Below are 13,759 nucleotides of genomic sequence, written 5' to 3' on the forward strand. Positions count from 1 at the left end.
AGAGTCCCAGGCTAGCAGGAGGCACAGGAAGAGATTACATATGCAAATAATTCTGTAGCTCTTGTACCAGGAGACGGTTTGTCTTGTAATACTTCTTTTAAGTCACACAAAATCTTTGGTTGGTTGCCAAAAAGCAAAATTGTGAGGTTAAAAAAAAAGGGAGAGAATGGAAGAGGGTATTCGAAAGGGGTATGCAGAGCTACGATGAAAAGTCAGAAGACACGTGACAACTGCAGTGTGTGATATTTTTAAGAACTAAGAATGGAGGGGCGCCTGGGTGGCTCAGTCGTTAAGCGTCTGCCTTCGGCTCAGGTCATGATCTCAGGGTCCTGGGATCGAGCCCCGCATCGGGCTCCCTGCTCAGCGGGAAGCCTCCTTCTCCCTCTCCCACTCCCCCTGCTTGTGTACCCCCTCTCGCTGTGTCTCTCTCTGTCAAATAAATAAAATCTTTAAAAAAAAAAAAAAAGAACTAAGAATGGAGGGGAGAATGAAGGGGGTGGGTAAGGAATATAAAGCAGTTTGGAGAAGGAAGGTTAAGTGTATTCAGGCCTGGGGAACTGAGGACATGGGGTCATACCCAGAGAAGTGTAATCTGTGTGCTGGCAGTGGGCAGGAGTAACTCAGGTCACTTGCCTTCCTAAAGCAGGTTGGCTGCTTCTTGACTCCCCTTCCCAGGAACAGTCAGTGATGTTTCACAGAGCTGAGGTGCCAGATGCTTCTTCCTCCCTGCAAGAGACAAGCAGACACTGAGGCAGAATTTTAGACATCAAAGAGCCTCAGCAGACGACCGTGTCTGCAGCTAGCAGTTCTACTAGGCCAGTAAGGTCAGGGAGGAATGGAGAGATGGAGTTGGGACATTTGGATGCCGGTAGGAATAGGGCTGGTGGGGGGCTGCTTGGAATGAGCTTTCTTCCTCCAGCACACCCTCAGTCATTCAGCAAACTATTTTCCCCTTCTTTTGTATCTTAGCTTACAAACGCTGGCTCCTCTCTGAAAAGGTCACCCTTCTATTCAGACAGAATTTGTGACTCTCAGCAGCTGGGAATACCTTGGAACCAAAGAGAACCTATTAGGAGAGGAAAAAAAAAAAAAAAAAAGCCAGAGTCATTGCTAAGCCAAAACATGGGGAAAAGATTAACCTCTAAATTTTTTTTTAATGATGACAAGAACACACAACATTTCTCTTTGATTCATAACCTTAATAAATTCTACTTATCATTTTCAATAATTCTAAGGTGTTCTAAAGACAATTTTGTATTACAAAAGGATTTCATATTAGTTTGAATTACTTTAGAAAAAAAAATGCCCTATTCCACTACTAACCGTTATGGAAAAATATATAGGGGGACATTTTTTACTCTCACTAATGAAGAAAGAACCAAATAAGGGTTGTTGAATTTTGGAGATCAGGGAGTTGTGGTTATACCCACAATAAAATGTTGGGCTATTACATCAGGAAAGCCTTGGTTCATTTACTTTGACACAAGTATTTGAAATAATTTAGTTTCCTTGGTAAATGGTCTGTAGACTCTTCAAGGTGTTGTTAGCTAAAATATTAATGTGAATTCACTCCGCACATCTCATAATTTTGCTGAGAAATGAGACATGAACCCTAACTATGTTTTGTGGTAGCCAAGAGTTGGAGGAGGGGAGCCAAGAGAGAAGCAACAGTGAACGGTGTGGTTGAATTGATGGGCGTTCAGAGCACTAGCAAATGGGAAAAAGAAATCGGGAAACTTGGATTTTGCTACCAATTATCATTCAGAATCAGCTTGAAAAATACACTGGTTAATAGACACACTGGGGATAATTACTAAAGTGTCCACAGCCTGTTCAGCTAAATCCCTGTTAGCACTGTAAAGAAAGCTCTCAGGTAACGAACACCCTAGTATATTGACTCTACTTACAAAAAAAAAAAAAGTATAACCATAGTCCAGCCAACTCCAAATAAGCACATTTTCAGAGTTCCTGGGAAATTTTTTGCAGGAGTGAGAGATTTTGAGGGAGACAAAATTAAGCTTGTAGGAGAGTGTAGACAGAGTTTCTCCGTCCCACACTTCAGTTGTTGTCCTGGGGCCCAAGGTGTCCGGTGAGTTTTCTGCTTCGTTTCTGTGGAGGAGCTCCTGCTCTTCCACCTGAGAGCCTTCTTTCCCATCCTCTCTGCTATTTCTTTGCTCCCCACACTCATTCTAGGCAGTCATCCCTGGGCCTTCCAAAGAAACTCCTTATCTGGAATCCAGATAAGGTTTCAGGTTGTTCTCTACCTTACGGCATCATGACTTTTATAGACAGCTTTATCCTTTCTTGAACTGTAAGCTTTTTGTTGCCAATGACTTTGTCAGAATTATCTTTTCAGATAACAGGTGCTCAGAAGTATTTAAATCACCTAATCTTCATACAGCTCTAGGAACTGTGGGCATCAGGATCCAATGTCATGTAGTTCCCATGTGCTAAATTAACTCACTTAACAAATGGTTTCAATGTCCTCATCCATCTGGTATTTTATTGCATTTATGCTGGGCATCAATTCTAATGACTATACTCCCACGCCCCTACCCCAGGCTGCACGAACGGAGCCCACTCTGGCCTGGAACTAGGGAGACCAACTAGCCCAGTTTGTACAGGACTGAGGGGTTTCCCTTTCATTGATAAAATGGGGACAGTAGAAGGTGAACTGGAATAGTTGGTCACCCTAACACTGCTCTCCCCCTGTCCCCCCGAGTGGATTTCTCTTAGAGCTCTCATCAGTGTACTATAATCTTTGATTTTCTTGTTTGTCTCGTTTACTAGACTGAGTTTCTTATCTCTTTCTATCCATAGCATCTATCCCAGAGTCTGGTACTTAACTGATAGTCTATAACTGTTTGGCGAGTAAAGAAAAGAATGGAGAAACACGCATGAATGAGGGAACAACAACGATTTTATTTCTCCATGAGGAGGAGAAACATCCTTTCTGTGTTTCAGTCCTATCACAGAGGGGTTTCCGTCCACCTGAAGAAGGGTTTGGAGGGATTTCACTTACAAAAACCCTTAAAAGAAAGGCTAGTTTGAAAAGGGTCCTAGGATGGAAAGCCTTATGAATTTTAATAGATAGTATGTGTGTATATCTTTTTGTGTGTGTGTATGTGGGGGGGGGGTCAAGGTTAAATTATAGTTATTTTATTAGATACACAAAGAAGGATAATTCCTTTCTTCCTATGACTGGGGTGGGAAGTAGGTAAAAGAGCAATAGACACCTTTAAAAAATTTAACTTTTGGGCGCCTGGGTGGCTCAGTCGGTTAAGCATCTGTCTTTGGCTCAGGTCATGATCCCAGGATCCTGGGATCAAGCCCCCGCATCAGGCTCCCTGCTCAGAGGGGAGTCTGCTTCTCCCTGTGACCCTGCCCCCTTCTCACGCTCTCTCTCTCAAATAAATAAATAAAATATTTTTAAAAACTTAAAAAATAAATTTAACTTTTAATTTTTAAAAATTGTGGTAAAACACATGTAACTATTTTTTTTTAAGATTTTATTTATTTATTTGACAGAGAGAGACACAGCGAGAGAGAGAACACAAGCAGGGGCAGAGGGAGAGGGAGAAGCAGACTCCCCGCCGAGCAGGGAGCCCAATGCGGGGCTCGATCTCAGGACCCTGGGATCATGACCCAAGCCGAAGGCAGACGCTTAACAACTGAGCCACCCAGGCGCCCCACATGTAACCATTTTTAACTGTACAGAGAGAGAGACAGAAGAAGAGACACTTTAACTTGCCAATTAAAAGAACTTCCAGATGAAATGGTTGTGTTCAGGTAAATATTTTGTTGAATCAAAGATCAGCTCCTTACTAGGGATGTTCCTTGAGTAGAAAAACTCAAGATAACGTCCACAGGGGAAAGTACTTTTAGCAATGTGGCTGTTTGGCATTTATTAATTATTTTCTGTTAGTCTTCGCCCCCTGACAGCTAGTCTGAAGTGGCCTCTGACTCGCATGTAGTGAAGTGTAACCGTGTCCATTGTGCTGCTCTCGCTATTCCTACCTGCATCTTCCCTCAAAGCTCCACTCCAGGAGTTGAACATCCAACCTCTAACTATCTTCCTTCCTCTGGAAGGGGAGAGACTTTTTTTCTTTTTCTTCCACCCTGGAAGAGACCTCTACATCATATTCTTCTTTTTCCCCATAGCACTGAGCCCAGTGACACAGCCTGAAATTGCAGATGAATTGTCCTCTCCACCTCTTGAAAGAAACACTTGATTTGAGTCAGCCAAGTACAGATAGCTCTTAATGTGGGAGCCTTGTCATAACTTGGAAACAGGAATTACTGAGGGCCAAAAAGCACCACAATATTATTCTTTTTACATATATAAATAAGTTTAAAATTGACAACTTTGGATCAATGACTGTATGACAACTTTTTTCGATCCCATCAAAATCCAAACAGAAAAAATAGTAGAAAACCATTTTTTTCTTTCGGAAAACAAATGGAAAGAAAACAATTCACTTATTTAAATATTTAATGTGTCCCTTAGATGTGCTTGCCATGCATCTGGCTGGCTATATAAACAAGGATTAGATTTAGAAAAGGGGGAGCACCAAAAGTGAGTTATGATTCCACACATGCATGCATGCATGCAAACATACACACAGGATTTGATTTGAAATAACATGCGATTCTCCTACTTTTGAGTTTATTTTAGTTAGAGAAACAATAGAAGACTATAAATGAGTCTATAGGTTTTGAGTAAAACCATAAAATACGTGCTCTTTATTTCTATAAGAGAAACTTTTGAAAGATGAAGGATATATCTTGCTAGTCTCTCAAATAATTTCAGAAGTTTTTCTCATTTTAGAAACAATATTCAATTATATTTTGTCTGCTTTTAAAAATTTCCATGAAAGTTTTCTCTGACAATGCAATCATTATGTTCCAAGGTTTTAAAAAATTATTAACCTTCCATGTTTGATAATTACATGCTGATAAATACTGTATTAAGTTTATTAGGAATAAAAGCTTTCTTAATACTTAATATCCACTTTAAACATTTTTGTCTTTTCTGGAATAAAATAATGTGAACTAAAGATAGCTATCAATTTAATTAAAACTGCAACATGGTTGACTTTTTTTTATACTGAGATCAGTTGGACATTGATATCTCAGGCATAGTTAGTTAATTTGCATTAATATTGGAACAAGAAAAATCTTTATAAACAACATTTATACTTCTGATTTTCCAGAGGTCTTTTATTATGGAAAGGGAAAGAGATCAAAAGGTAATGAAAAGAACATGAGTTCTAACAGAAAGAATTCATCTGAAAAGGACTGTAAGTATAGAGATATGGTTAATCCCAGCTGCACCAAACCACACTGCATGGCAAAAATGTTAACGCTTACTTTTGCTTAGATTTATACAATTTTCCTTAAATTTACTATGATTTTACTTGCTCTGACTTGTTCTGCTGCTCATATAGTTCATATAATCATATTTTGGGTGTCTTTTAGTATAGTTGACACACGATGTTACATTAGTTTTAGGTATACAACATAGTTGTTGAATATACTCCTTTTAATGTAAGCTTGTTCTAGCTTTATTCAAGCAGTAGTATCAGTCAGGTAAGGAATTGGGCAGTGCAGCTTTCTAAAAACCAGGAACATTTTTGTGGTAGCTGCCTGTCAATTTCAAATTAAGCTGTCCTACAAAACTTTAGTTTTCCTCTACCCCCTCACATTCTCCATCTGACCTTAGTCACCTCACAGTAGACTACGAAAAAGGGGGGGGGAAGTCTCTGATCTTTCTCAAACCTATTTCAGTTTCATGGATCAATATATACTGAATACCAACTTGGAGAAACTACAGAGACCTTTACCTTCTTTTATATTTCCCCAATATTGATCTTTCTTTATTTCCTACATTCAGAGAAAGTGTGGGATGCATAGAAGGGCACAAGCAAAGTGGTTTTATGAGGTTAAGATAAAAATAAAAAAATAAACCCCTGGTGTTGGAACACCAATGCAGAGTGCACAGTAGGCATGAATAGTGTTGGTATCTAGAATTGAGGGAATTGCTATGATATGAAGCATTTAGGAAGCTATAACTGTATTGGATGTGCCCTAGTAAAATTATAAGAAAGGCAAATTAGGCAATAATAACAGCTAAGATTTTTTTTTAGTACTTTCTATGTATCAGGCCTTTTCTAACAAGTTTTATTTATTTAATCTTCACAATCCCATTCTGCAGGAGGTATTATCATTATTCTTGTTTTACAAATACAGAAAGTGAGGCACAGAAAGGTAAATTATCTAACATCACACAGTTAACAAATGCTGGGTACGTACACTCATGCAGACTGATACAAGAAGCTGTGCATTTTATCTGTATACAAAGAGTTGCCTAATTGTGGTAGATTTGAGTTCATTCAGAAATAAACTGGAGTACAGAAATAAACTCTCACATATATGGTCAAATGATCTTCGACAAAGGTATCAAGGACACTTAATGGGAAACAGTCTCTTCAACAAATGGTGATGAGAAAACTGGATATCCATATGAAAAAGAATGAAACTGGACCTTTATCTTATACCATATACAAAAATTCTCAAAATGGATTAAAGATCTAAATGTAAGACCTAAGACCGTAAAACTCTTAGAAGAAAATATAAGAGAAAAGCTTCATGACAATGAATTTGGCAGTAATTTCTTGGATATACCAAAAGCACAGGCACCAAAGGCAAAAATAGGCAAATGGGACTTTAAATCTGTGCATTAAAGGACACAAATAGCAGAGAGAAAAGGCAAGCTACAGAATGGGAGAAAATCTTTGCAAATCAGATGTCTGATAAGAGAATAATATCTAGAATACATACAGAACTCCTACAACTACAAAGAACAACAATAACAAACAACAAATAACCTCAATTTAAAAACAGACAAAAGAGTTGAATGGGCCTTTCTACAAAGATAATATAAAAATGGTGAACAAGCATACGAAAAGATGTTCAACATCACTAATCATTTGAGAAATGCAAATCAAAACCACAATGAGGTATCACCTCAGACCTATTCAGATGCCAACTATTGAAAAAACAGAAAATAATCAGTGTTGGTGAGGATAAGGAGAGATTGGAACATTGTGCACTGTTGGTGATATTTTAAGATGGTGTAGCTGCCAGCATACAGCAGAAACACTTCCTGAAGTGCCAGGCCCTGGACAGTGTATGACCCCTTCTTACTATAGTATTACTCTCAGGAGCAGGAAATGTAACAAGCTTTCATAACATGCAAAAGACAGAAACCTAGATATAATGATAAGACAGAAGAATTCTCTCCAAAAGAAAGATCAAAGAGAAATCACAGCCAGGGATTTGTTCAAAAGATATATAAGCAATGTATCTGAACCAGAATTTACAACAACAGTCATGAGAACACTAACTGGGCTTGAATGAAGCATAGAAGACATCAGAGAAACCCTTGCTGCAGAGATAAAAGACCTAAAAACTAGTTAGGCTGAAATAAAAAATGCTATAACAGATGCAAAACTGAGTGGATGTAATCACAATGAGGATGGAAGAAGCAGAGGAACAGATGATAAAGAAGATAAAATTATGGAAAATAATGAAGCTGGAAAGAAGGGAAGAAAACTACTAGATCACAAATATAGACTTAGGGAACCCAGTTATTCCACAAATTAAAATAATATCTATATCATAGGAGTCCCAGAAGAAAAGTGCGAAAAGGGAGTAGAAGGTTTATTTGAACAAATTATAGCTGAGAACTTCCCCAATCTGGGGAAGGAAACAGGCATTCAAAACTAAGAGGCACAGGGAACTCCCCTCAAAATCAACAAAAACAGGCTGACACCAAGACATATCAGAGTGAAATATGCAAAATACAAAGAGAGAATTCAGAAAGCAGCTAGGGACAAAAGGTCCTTAACCTACAAGGGTAGGCACATAAGGTTAGCAGCAAACCTGACCACAGAAACTTGGCAAGCCAGAAAAAAGTGGCATGATATATTCAATTGTGCTAAATGGGAAAGATATGCAGCCAAGAATACTAAATCCAGCAAGGCTGTCATTCAGAATAGAAGGAGAGACAAAGAGTTTACAAGACAAGCAAAAACTAAAGGAGTTCATGAACACTAAACCAGCTCTGCAAGAAATATTAAATAGAAGAAATATTCCCCTTTGAGTGGGAAAGAGAGACCAAAAGCAACAAAGACTAGAAAGGAACAGAGAAAACCTACAGGAAAATGACTTTACAGGTAATACAATGGCACTAAATTTATATCTTTCTTTTTTTTTTTAAGATTTTATTTATTTGAGAGACACAGAGAAAGATAGCAAGAGAGAGCCCAAGAAGAGGGTGCGGAGAGGGAGAAGCAGGCTCCCCTCTGAGCAGGGAGCCTGATGTGGGGCTTGATCCCAGGACCCCAGGATCATGACCTAGCCAAAGGCAGATGCTTAACCGACTGAGCCACCCAGGTGCCCCTAAATTCATATCTTTCAATAATTACTCTGAATGTAAATGGACTCAATGCTCTGATCAAAAGACATAGGGTATCAGAATGGATAAAAAAACAAGACCCATCGATATGTTGCTTACAAAATACTCATTTTAGACCCAAAAACACATCCAGATTTAAAGTGAGGGGGTGAAGAACAATCTACCATACTAATGGACATCAAAAGAAAGCTGGAGAGCCATACTCATACCAGACAAACTAAATTTTAAACCAAAGACTGTAATAAGAGATGAAGAAGGGCACTATACCTTAATAAAGGGGTCTATCCAACAAGTTGATCTAACAATCGTAAATATTTATGCCCTCAACTTGGGAGGAGACAAATATATAAATCAATTAATAACAAAGTTAAAGAAAGAAACTCATTGATAATAATACAATAATAGTAGGGGACTTTAACACCCCACTCACAGCACTGGACAGATCATCTAAGTAGAAGATCAACAAGGAAACAATGGCTTTGAATGACACACTGGACCAGATGGACTTAACAGATACATTCAGAGCATGTCATCCTAAAGCAGCAAAATACACATTCTTTTTGGGTGCACATGGAATATTCTCCAAAATAGATCACACACTGAGTCACAAATCAGGCTCAACCAGTACAAAAAATTGATATATCATGAATATTTTCAGACCACAATTCTACGAAACTTGAAGTGAACCACAAGAAAACATTTGGAAAGTCCACAAATACATGGAGGTTAAAGAACATCTGACTAAAAAATGAATGGGTTACTCAGGAAATTAAGGAAGAGGGGTGCCTGGGTGGCTCAGTTTGTTAAGTGTCTGCTTTCAGCTCAGGTCATGATCCCAGGGTCCTGGGATCAAGCCCCACATCAGGCTGCCTGCTTGGCAGGGAGCTTGCTTCTCTCTCTCCCTCTGCTGCTCCCCCTACTTGTACTCTCTCTCTCTCCATCAAATGACTAAGTAAATCTTTTTTTTTTTAAGGAAATTAAAGAAGAAATTAAAAAAAATACATGGCAGCAAATTAAAATGAAACCATGACAGTCCAAAACCTTTGGGACGCAGCAAAGGTGGTCATAAGAGGGAAGTATATAGCAATACAGGCCTTCCTCAAGAAGCAAGAAAAGTCTCAAGTATACAACCTAACCTTATACCAAAAGGAACAGCAAATAAAACCCAAAACCAGCAGAAGAAGGGAAATAGTTTGAATTAGAGAAGAAATAAATGATATAGAAATTAAAAAAAAAACCCAAAACAGATCAACGAAACTAGGAGCGTGTTCTTTGAAAGAATTAGCAAAACTGATAAACCCCTGGCAAGACTTAACAAAAAGAAAATAGAGAGGACCCAAATAAATAAAATCATGAATGAAAGAGGAGAGATCACAACCAACACTGAAGAAATACACACAATTGTAAGAGAATATTATGAGCAATTATGTGCCAACAAATTGACCAAATTCCTAGAAACATATAAATGACCAAAACTGAAACCAAAAAATAGAAAATTTGAACATACCCATAACCAGCAAAGAAATTGAATCAGTAATCAAAAATCTCCCAACAAACATGAGTCCAGGGCTGATAGCTTCCCAGGGGAATTTGACCAGACTTTTAAAGAATTAATACCTATTCTTCTGAAGTTGTTCCACAAAAAAGAAATGGAAGGAAAACTTTTAAACTCATTCTATGAGGCCAGCATTACCTTAATTCCAAAATCAAACAAAGACTCCACTAAAAAGGAAAATTACAGACCAATATCACTGATGAACATGGATGCAAAAATTATCAAAAAGATGCTAGCTAATGGAATCCAACAGTACATTAAAAGGATTATTCACCATGATCAAGTGGGACTTATTCCTGGGCTGCAGGAGTGGTTCAATAGCTCCAAATCAATCAATGTGATACACCACATTCATAAAAGAAAGGATAAGAACCATATGATCTCTCAAGAGATGCAGAAAAAAAATCTGACAAATGTTTTTTTCTTGATAAAAACCCTCAAGAAAGTAGGGATAGAGGAAACATATCTCAATATCATAAAGGTCATATACAAAAGACCCACAGTTAATATCATCCTTAATGGGGAAAAACTGAGAGCTTTTCCCCTAAGGTCAGGAACACGACAGGGATGTCCATTCTCACTACTGTTGTTCAACATAGTACTGGAAGTCCTAGCCTCAGCAATCAGACAACAAAAAGCATCCAAATCGACAACGAAGAAGTAAAACTTTCACTCTTCACAGATGACACGATACTCAGCAACCTCTTGGACCTTGGCCATAACAACTTCTTACTAGACACGTCTCCAGAGGCAAGGGAAACAAAAGCAAAAGTGAACTACTGGGACTTCATCAAGATAAAAAGCTCTGCACAGTGAAGGAAACAATCAGCAAAACTAAGAGGCAGCCTATGGAATGGGAGAAGATATTTGCAAATGACATATTGGATAAAGGGGCAGTATCCAAAATCTATAAAAACTTATCAAACTCACCCCCAAAATAAATAATCCAGTTAAGAAATGGTCAGAAGACATGAACAGACATTCCTCCAAAGAAGACATACAAATGGCTAACAGACACATGAAAAGATACTCAACATCACTCATTATCAGAGAAACACAAATCAAAACCACAATGAGATACTACCCCATATCTGTCAGAATGGCTAAAATTAACAACTCATGAAACAACAGATGTTTGTGAGGATGTGGAGAAAGGGGAACCCTCTTACACTGTTGGTGGGAATGAAACTGGTGCAGTCACTCTGGAAAACAGTGTGGAGGTTCCTCAAAAGTTAAAAATAGAACTTCCCTATGACCCAGCAATTGCACTACTAGGTATTTACCCAAAGGATACAAAAATACCAATTCGAAGGGGCACATGAACCCCAATGTTTATAGCAGTATTATCAGCAATAGCCAAATTATGGAAAGAACCCAAATGTCCATCAACTGATGAATGGATAAAGAAGATGTGGTTTATATATAAATGGAATATTACTCAGCCATTAAAAAAAAGAAATTTTGCCATTTGCAATGATGTGGATGGAATTAGAGTGTTCTATGCTAAGCAAAATAAGTCAGAGAAAGACAAAAACCATATGATTTCACTAATATGTGGAATTTAAGAAACAAACCGATGAACCTAGGGGAAGGGAAAGAAAAATAAGATAAAAACAGAGAGAGAGGCAAACCATGAGACTCTTAACGATAGAGAACAAAGTGAGGGTTGCTGGAGGGGAGGTGGATGGGGGATGGGCTAGATGGGTGTTGGGTATTAAGGAGGGCATATGTTGTGATGAGCACTGGGTGTTTTCTGTAAGTGATGAACCACTAAATTCTACTCCTGAAACCAATACTACACTGTATGTTAACTAACTTAAATTTAAATAAAATCTTGGAAGAAAAAAATAAAATGGTATAGCTGCTATTGTAAAACAGTAGGGTGATTCCTCAAAACATAGAACTACCATATGATCTAGCAATCCCACAGAACTACCATATGACCCAGCAATATATCCAAAAAAAAAAAAAAAATTCCAAAAGAATTAAAAGGAGGGTCACAAAAAGATATTTGTACACCCATGCCCATTTGGAGCACTATTCACAATAGTCAAGAAGTAAAAGCAAACCGGGGTGCCTGGGTGGCTCAGATGGTTAAGCATCTGCCTTCGGCTCAGGTCATGATCCCAGGGTCCTGGGATCGAGTCCCGCATCAGGCTCCCTGCTCCTTGGGAGCCTGCTTCTCCCTCTGCTTCTCTCTCTCTCTCTCCTCCTCTGTCTCTCATGAATAAATAAATAAAATCTTTAAAAAAAAAAAAAAAAAAAAAAAAGAAGTAAAAGCAAACCAAAGGTCCATCGATGTATATGCATACAATAGAATATTATTTAGCCTTAAAAAGGAAAGAAATCTTGTCACATGCTACAGAATGGATGAATCTTAAGGACATTGTACTAAGTGAAATAAGCCAGTCACAAAATGACAAATACTATATGATTCCACTTATATGAAGTATCTAGAATAGTCAAATTCATAGAAACAGAAAGTAGAATGGTGGTTACCAGGGACTTGGGAAAAGGGGAAATAAGGAGTGTTTAATGGGTAGAGAGTTTCAGTTTTGCAAGATGAAAAAGTTCTGAAAATCTGTTGCAGAACAATGTGACTATAGTTAACACTACTGAACTGTACAGTTAGAAATGGTTAAGATGGTAAATTTTATCTTACATGTTTTTGCCACTATTAAAAATGAAAAATAAGCAAATAAACTTGAGACAGCTATCTGAAAGATCCAATATGAACACTTTTCTTCTATGATTTCTAAGGTCTATTTCTGCTCAGCTGTCCTTTTGCAGTATTCTGCATTGTGTACAACAGTTCCTATCTCTTTGCAGAATCTTTCTCTAAAGCCACCAGTATCCATTACCTCCAGAGCATTTTATGATCTACCTATCCTATGTGTTGTTATACTCAGTGTCTCAAATCTTCTAAGCCCAAAATCTAACAACTTTCCAAATAAGAAGTAGTCTTGGATTTATCAAATAAACCAATTCTATTAACATACTGTCTCACTGAAATAATATCTGATTTTTTAATTCATATATATTATGCGGACACAAACACACACATGCATATCTGTAGGGATAACATCAAACAAGAAAACTAAGTCTGATGAAGGAAATGTCCTATTGAAGGACATTTCCTTAACAAAATCATTGAGAGTCTTCTCAGTCAACAAAGGGAATATCAGGTCAGTGAAGCAAAGCAGCATTGAAAAGACAAAGAAAAAAAAAAAACCAATACTTGAGGATTTAAGGAACACAGCAAACAAAGACAGTAATCTTTCCAGGAGAGCTGAGAATAGAGTTTGGTTGTTGGTCAATTCATTTATGGCTCATTAATATTCAAGAACATTGGCTGATTGTATTACTTCCTTTCTTTACTGATGTCATTATTATTGGAGCTGGTTTTTCCTCTCCCATTTGTGCATGCCCCAGTATATCTCCCAAAATGAGACTGTTGTGAAGGGATATATTGTAAGGAAGCACTGGAAGAATGAGAAAGGCAATAAGGCCATTGGAAGACCCAGTGCGGACAGGACATTACTCTGTCCAAGATAAGAAAGTTATCATAGAAACAAGATGGTGATCATTAGCAAAGGGTCCAAGTTCCCTTCCCTTTAGCAACAGAGAAGAGTTCTCATATCTCTCCAGGTTCTGCAGGCAACTGTTTCTCTTGTTCAGTGGCTTCCCAGAAGGTGTTAAGTGAATAGATAACAGCCAGAAAAATG

At 38.0% G+C, this 13,759-nt stretch overlaps 1 long non-coding RNA gene across 1 annotated transcript in view; it reads right to left on the bottom strand.

Annotated features, from left to right (window-relative positions):
• Positions 1-488: 488 nt before the first annotated feature.
• Positions 489-13,759, bottom strand: part of LOC141372958 (uncharacterized) — a 58,580-nt gene continuing 45,309 nt past the window's right edge. The window contains exon 3 of the long non-coding RNA XR_012378488.1: positions 489-726. This is a non-coding gene — a long non-coding RNA (uncharacterized lncRNA). The remainder of the gene's footprint in view (positions 727-13,759) is intronic.

Source organism: Callorhinus ursinus, unplaced genomic scaffold, assembly GCF_003265705.2.
Source record: "Callorhinus ursinus isolate GAN/ISIS: 27379988/994484 unplaced genomic scaffold, GSC_fseal_2.0 scaffold6, whole genome shotgun sequence".
NCBI lineage: Eukaryota > Metazoa > Chordata > Mammalia > Carnivora > Otariidae > Callorhinus > Callorhinus ursinus.